The sequence below is a fragment of the Triticum aestivum genome, chromosome 7A, assembly GCF_018294505.1.
Source record: "Triticum aestivum cultivar Chinese Spring chromosome 7A, IWGSC CS RefSeq v2.1, whole genome shotgun sequence".
NCBI lineage: Eukaryota > Viridiplantae > Streptophyta > Magnoliopsida > Poales > Poaceae > Triticum > Triticum aestivum.
The window spans coordinates 192175002-192182156 of NC_057812.1; the positions used below are offsets into that span (position 1 = coordinate 192175002).

Genomic DNA, 7155 nt, shown 5'->3' on the forward strand with positions numbered 1-7155 from the left:
ACCTATGAGGTTCGGTAGTAACTTGATCTGAAGTTTCATGATCATCATCATTAACTTCCTCACTAATTGGTGTAGGCATCACTGGAACTGATTTCTATGATGAGCTACTATCTAATTCGGGAAAAGGTACAATTACCTCATCAAGTTCTACTTTCCTCCCACTCACTTCTTTCAAGAGAAACTCCTTCTCTAGAAAGGATCCATTCTCAACAACAAAGATCTTGCCTTTGGATCCACGATGCGGCTATATCTCCCACGTGTCGAGGCACGACTTAGAGGCATAACCGCATGGTGCTTTAGTCGCATGTGGGGTAATCTTCGCACAATCCCATGTACTGAATAAGAAAGGGATAAAAAGTTGGCCTACAATCGCCACTTCACACAAATAACAATTTCAACATACATCATCGAGAGTACAATCAAGGTCCGACTACGGAACCAAAATAAAAGAAGACACCCCAAATGCCTCCAACTACTGATCAACCGGAAAAGACACAAAACAATGATCAAGATCTTCATCGAGCTCCCACTTGAGCTCGGTTGCGTCATCTACACTGGTATCATCGGCACCTGCAACTGTTTGGAAGTATCCGTGAGTCACGAGGACTCGGCAATCTCACACCCGCGAGATCAAGACTATTTAAGCTTATGGGTAGGGTAAGGTAATGAGGTGGAGCTGCAGCAAAGCACTAAGCATATATGGTGGCTAACATATGCAAATAAGAGCGAGAAGAGAAGCAACACAATGGTCGTGAAGCTAGAAGTGATCAAGAAGTGATCCTGAAACTACTTACGTACAAGCATAACACAAGACCGTGTTCACTTCCCGGACTCCACCGAAAAGAGACCATCACGGCTACACACACGGTTGATGCATTTTAATTAAGTTAAGTGTCAAGTTCTCTACAACCAGATATTAACAAATTCCCATCTGCCACATAACCGTGGGCACGGCTCTCGAAAGTTTATACCCTGCAGGGGTGTCCCAACTTAGCCCATCACAAGCTCTCACGGTCAACGAAGGATATTCCTTCTCCCGGAAAAACCCGATCAGTCTCGGAATTCCGGTTGCAAGACATTTCGACAATGGTAAAACAAGACCAGCAAAGCCGCCCGATGTGCCGACAATCCCGATAGGAGCTGCACATATCTTGTTCTCAGGGCACACCATATAGGTCAAGCTACGAGTAAAACTAGCCCTCAAGTTGCCCCGAGGTGGCCTCACAGGCTGCCCGGTTTGGACCAACACTTAGAGAAGCACTGGCCGGGGGGGTTAAAATAAAGATGACCCTCGGGTTGGCCGACCCAAGGGAAAGGTAATAGGTTGTTAGGCAAATGTAAAACCAAGGTTGGGCCTTGCTGGAGGAGTTTTATTCAAGGCGAACTGTCAAGGGATTCCCATAACACCCAACCGCGTAAGGAACGCAAAATCAAGGAACATAACACTGGTATGATGGAAACTAGGGCGGCAAGAGTGGAACAAAACACCAGGCATAAGGCCGAGCCTTCCACCCTTTACCAAGTATACTAGATCATCGATGGCGCGCGTTGCTGCGCCCGTCTATTTTAGCGACCGAATGATAGGAAAATGCATAAAATGGACACGAAACATGAATGTTTTGATAATTGTTCGCAATATCACCATTTTCATCAGATGGTAGAATAATATTGATGGAAATCTCAATAAAAACATGGATGCATGAGAAGTCTGCCCAGTTTAGGTTAGGCCAATCTCAAGCAAATAATAAATGGTAATAATCAAGAAATATAAAATGCTAGTAACATACAATAGAATTTGTACATATAATTAACATTGCCCAAGTGGAAAACAAGACAATATGAAACAGAACAAAACATAGCAACAATATATTGTGATTCAAGGAATTATGCTAAATAATGTTTTGGTGTCTAATTAAGAGTAGATTTCACATGACCTGTTAAATAACCAATAATGCAAGTGGAGAGAAAAATAAGTACTAAAATCATAATTCTAACCGAGTAATGCAAAACCTCTTTTACTGGGAAGGATACCCATAGGCCGGAGATGAAAACATACAATGATGGGTTTCTGTCTCATCAACCCACATTGAATTTTTGCTTGTACACCCTATGTTTTTAAAATTAAGGAGCCTTCTGCTCCCGATTTTGTTAAAAATGAAACCATGTGCTCTATAATACACCAATAGACTCAACATTTGTTTTGTGAGATACAGGATGTCCCTTTAATCAAATTACAGGCGTTAAAAAAACCCAACAATAGTGTGGAACCAAAAATATCGTAACTATCTTCACTGCACAACGAATTTCAAAATACTAAAATCTTTCATTATGCATGCAAGTGTTCTGTTGTTGCAACACAAAAGCTCAGCAAGAATAAAAATAACTGAGAATATCAAGGTGCCTGAATGTGCCGACAACAAGAATATAGTTCCAGGCCACATAGTTGCAGTTGGAAGAGTAACCACCTATATTAAATAACCTCTAAATATGAACAGACTGATATTTTCTGTGAGGATGTACAAAGGTAACGACAGACCCAAAGTAACTGTTAGATTCCCTAGCTTTGTTAAAACCAATGAACTGGTAACGCTCATTCATACCATAACGAAAGCACACCAGATACAGTTATGAGTTGATTATTCTGCCTTATCAGGGAGAGGCTGACTAATTTCTCAAGAAGGCTCGGCTGACCAGCTAATATGGTTGAGGAATGTATGCATCTACATTAGTCAAACAAACACATCAATTTAGACTCGCATGACCAATTCAGTCAACAAAACAAAATGATTTCTAAATACTTTTAACTGGGTAGCCCCGGATAAAAATAACGATCTTGTTCTCAGTGACCAACGAAGGGATATAGCTCAAAGAAAGAAAGACAAATCTCCATCTAAATATTTATGAAAAGAAGATCTACTTTCAGCTGACACTAAGCCATCAAAATAATCATGTAGCTGATTAGGCAAAGGGGTAACAACAAGGAATCCATTTTAGTTTTTTATTATATAGATGAACAACACATAAGATTCCATCAAAATAATCATGTAGCTGATTAGGCAGAGGGGTAACAACAAGGAATCCATTTTAGTTTTTTATTATATAGATGAACAACACATAAGATTTATTTCTGGCAACCAAATTACTTTTAAGGGCATCTGCATACTCCTCAAAGAGGCAATTTTTGTGTCATCCTGCAATGATGGCTCTGATTGTATTAATTTTTGTGTTCTCTATTTAATATGGTCAGACGTTTTCCCATCGCATGTCACACCATGTACTTAGGAAATAAATCATCAACAGAATCATTGCCTTTGCTCGTTTATGGATAGAAGAAGTAGAAGATGTCGAGGATTTTCCTCCCTGTACGACAACATGACTACATTTTTGGACATTCTTTTAGCACAATGGTATGAATAACACAGGACATATGATCTAAGCAATCATGCAGCATAAAAACATGGATGGTAAAACATGAGAGGAAGTGATGTGGAGTACTTACCTGTTCAGAAGCCATTGGAGATTATGAGTCGAAGGAACTAATTTTTTTACCCAAGTTCAAGATCTGCTCAAATCACCTGTATGTACAATTTTTTGAATGAGAGGATACCATGACAAAGCAATTGCTTGGTGGAGGAATCATACATGAACTGAAAAATATATAGAAAAACCTAGACGAGCATCATGTTGGAGGAGGTTTTCCGCCCCGGATTTGAAAGGTTGAGAGAGGGTTGTTAGGGGAGGCAACATATATATGCACGGACCTGTATCACGAGGCAGAGGATGTGCACATCACCCGCCATGAATTCTGCACAGAAACTGAAGAATGATTGCCTCCTTGAAATCTCCGTGGAGCAGTTTCGCTTAGACGAGGCGACGGCTGTATTGATTGTCCGTGTTGGCTAATCGCGACCTGAACCCCTCGGGCGGGCGAATAGCATTCAGCGCCTCCCGCACCTCCGGCCGATCCAGTCGAGCGCCTCGCATCGGGGCTGGATGTGCGCCTCGCATCGGGACTGTTTTTCTTTTCTTTTTTTGAGTGGTAATCGGGAATGCAAAGACGCATGAGTGGTAATCGAGGACGGACACCCTTTAGCGAGCCGCAACACGGGCCACGACAGAAGCTCAGCTGGGCTGGAATGGGTTGTCCAATGGCCCAGTTCACCACAGAGCTCCGTTTCAGCCTCTGGAGAAGTAACCCATAGGACAGCTGGGCCAGTTTCGGGAGAGATGGCTGTACATGGAAGATCAGACGGCCAAAAATGTCCATATCATGAAATCGGACGGCCAGAAATGCAAATCGCTGAGAGAGCACGCTTTAGGCTCGGTTATACTGTCCTTAATAGATGCATTAATTAAATAAGAGATATTGTGATATCCCAACATATCCATGTTCCAACATGGAACAAACTTCAACTTCACCTGCAACTAGCAACGCTATAAAAGGGGCTGAGCAAAAGCGGTAACATAGCCAAACAACGGTTTGTTAGGATGGTGGGTTAGGGGCTTGACATGGCAATATGGGAGGCATGATAAACAAGTGGTAGGTAACGCGACATAGCGATAGAACTAACAACTAGCAAGCAAAGATAGAACTGATTTTGAGGGTATGGTCATCTTGCCTGAGATCCCGCAAGGAAGAAGAATGAGTCCAAGAAGAAGACAAACAGATGTAGTCGAACGAATCCTCACAAGTCCGGAACGAAACCGAAGCTAACGAGAGAAGCAAACCGGAAAGAAGCAAGCAACAAGGTAAACCACATAAACATGCCATGATGCACAACCAAGGATGATGCATGTTCGGTTTAATGAGTCATGGCATGGCAAAGTGCAACAAGCAATACTACAAATTAAGTGGAGCTCAATATGCAATGAGTTGTATATTGACGAAACACCACATCAATTATTTAGTTCTCTCTCGTTTATGTACCCAACAATATTAAATATTATTAAACATGGCAAGGGGTGAAGCATATGAACACTACCTATCTAGGCAAGTTTAAATGAGGCCGGTACAACAAACAACAAATTCCGGAAAATCCCCATGTCCATATTTTGAATTTGCCACTGTTTTTGCATTGTTGATAATTAAAGTTCCATGCATCCAAATGAAACATCTCATATATGCATTTTGCTCATATTTTACAGTTTCTTTTGGGTATCCTATGAAGACGCACTTCTTCGAATTTGGGTTTGAGCTTATCATGCTGAAACTTTTTCACATAAGCATCGCAACCCCAAACTTGAAGAAACAACAACTTTGGTTTCTTACCAAACCATAGTTCATATAGTGTCATCTCAATGGATTTGGACGGTGCCCTATTAAACGTGAATGTAGCTGTCTCTAATGCATAACCCCAATGGTAAATTGGTAAGAGACATCATAGATCACACCATATGAAATAAAGTACGGTTACGACGTTCGGACACACCATTATGCTGTGGTGTTCCGGATGGCGTGAGTTGTGAAACTATTCCACATTGTTTTAAATGAAGACCAAACTCGTAACTCAAATATTCGCCTCCGCGATCAGATCGTAGAAACTTTATTTTGTTGTTACGATGACTTTCCACTTCACTCTGAAATTCTTTAAACTTCTCAAATGTTTCGGACTTATGTTTCATTAAGTAGATATACCCATATCTGCTCAAATCATCTGTGAAGGTCGGAAAATAACGATACCCACCGCGATCCTCAACACTCATCGGACCGCATACATCAGTATGTATTATATCAAATAAGTCAGTGGCTCGCTCCATTGTTCCGAAGAACGGAGTTTCAGTCATCTTGCCCGTGAGGCATGGTTCACAAGTATCAAGTGATTCATAATCAAGTGATTCCAAAAGCCCATCAGCATGGAGTTTCTTCATGCGCTTTACATCAATATGACCTAAACAGCAGTGCCACAAATAAGTTGCATTATCATTATTAACTTTGCATTTTTGGCTTCAGTATTATGAATATGTGTATCACTATGATCAAGATTCAATAAACCATTTATATTGGGTGTATGACCATATAAGGTATTATTCATGTAAACAGAACAACTCTGACTTAAATGAATAAGTGTATTGCAATAAACATGATCCGATCATATTCATGCTCAACGCAAACACCAAATAACATTTATTCAGGTTCAACACTAATCCCGAAGGTAGAGGAAGTATGCGATGGTGATCTTATCAACCTTGGAATCTCTTCCAACACACATCGTCACTTTGCCCTCAACTAGTTTATGTTCATTTTGTAATTCCTGTTTCGAGTTACTAATCTTAGCAACGGAACCGATATCAAATACCTAGGGGTTACTATGAACACTAGTAAAGTACACATCAATAATCTATATATCAAATATACCTTTGTTCACTCTGCCATCCTTCTTATCCGCCAAATGTTTGGGGTAGTTTCGCTTCCAATGACCATTTCCTTTGCAGTAGAAGCACTCAGTTTCAGGCTTAGATCCATCCTTGGGCTTCTTCCCGGGAGCAGCAACTTGCTTGCTATTCTTCTTGAAGTTCCCCTTCTTCCCTTTTTCTTGAAACTAGTGGTCTTGCTAACCATCAACACTTGATGCTCTTTCTTGATTTCTACCTCCGCAGCCTTTAGCATTGCGAAGAGCTCGGGAATTGTCTTGTTCATCCCTTGCATATTATAGTTCATCACGAAGTTCTAGTAACTTGATGATAGTGACTAGAGAACTTTGTCAATCACTATATTATTTGGAAGATTAACTCTGACTTGATTCAAGCAATTGTAGTACCCAGACAATCTGAGCACATGCTCACTGGTTTGAGCTATTCTCGCCCATCTTGTAGGCAAAGTACTATCAGATGTCTCATACCTCTCGACATGGGCATGAGTCTGAAATACTAATTTCAACTCTTGGAACATCTCATATGCTCCATGGTGTTCAAAACATTTTTGAAGTCCCAGTTTTAAGCCGTAAAGCATGATGCACTAAACTATCAAGTAGTCAAAATATCGAGCTTGCCAAACGTTCATAACGCCTGCATCTGCTCCTGCAATAGGTCTGTCACCTAGCGGTGCATCAATGACATAATTTTTCTGTGCAGTAACGAGGATAATCCTCAGATCACAGACCCATTCCGCATCATTGCTACTATCAGCTTTCAACTTAGTTTCTCTAGGAACATATT

General features: G+C 40.8%; 1 long non-coding RNA gene across 1 annotated transcript; it reads right to left on the reverse strand.

Annotated features, from left to right (window-relative positions):
- Positions 1–2178: 2178 nt before the first annotated feature.
- On the reverse strand, positions 2179–4040 carry LOC123146944 (uncharacterized). The gene is made up of 3 exons (XR_006472992.1): positions 3762–4040; positions 3500–3575; positions 2179–2720 (listed from the first exon to the last, which is right to left on the reverse strand). It is a non-coding gene; the product is annotated as an uncharacterized lncRNA (long non-coding RNA).
- Between the last annotated feature and the right edge of the window lie 3115 nt (positions 4041–7155).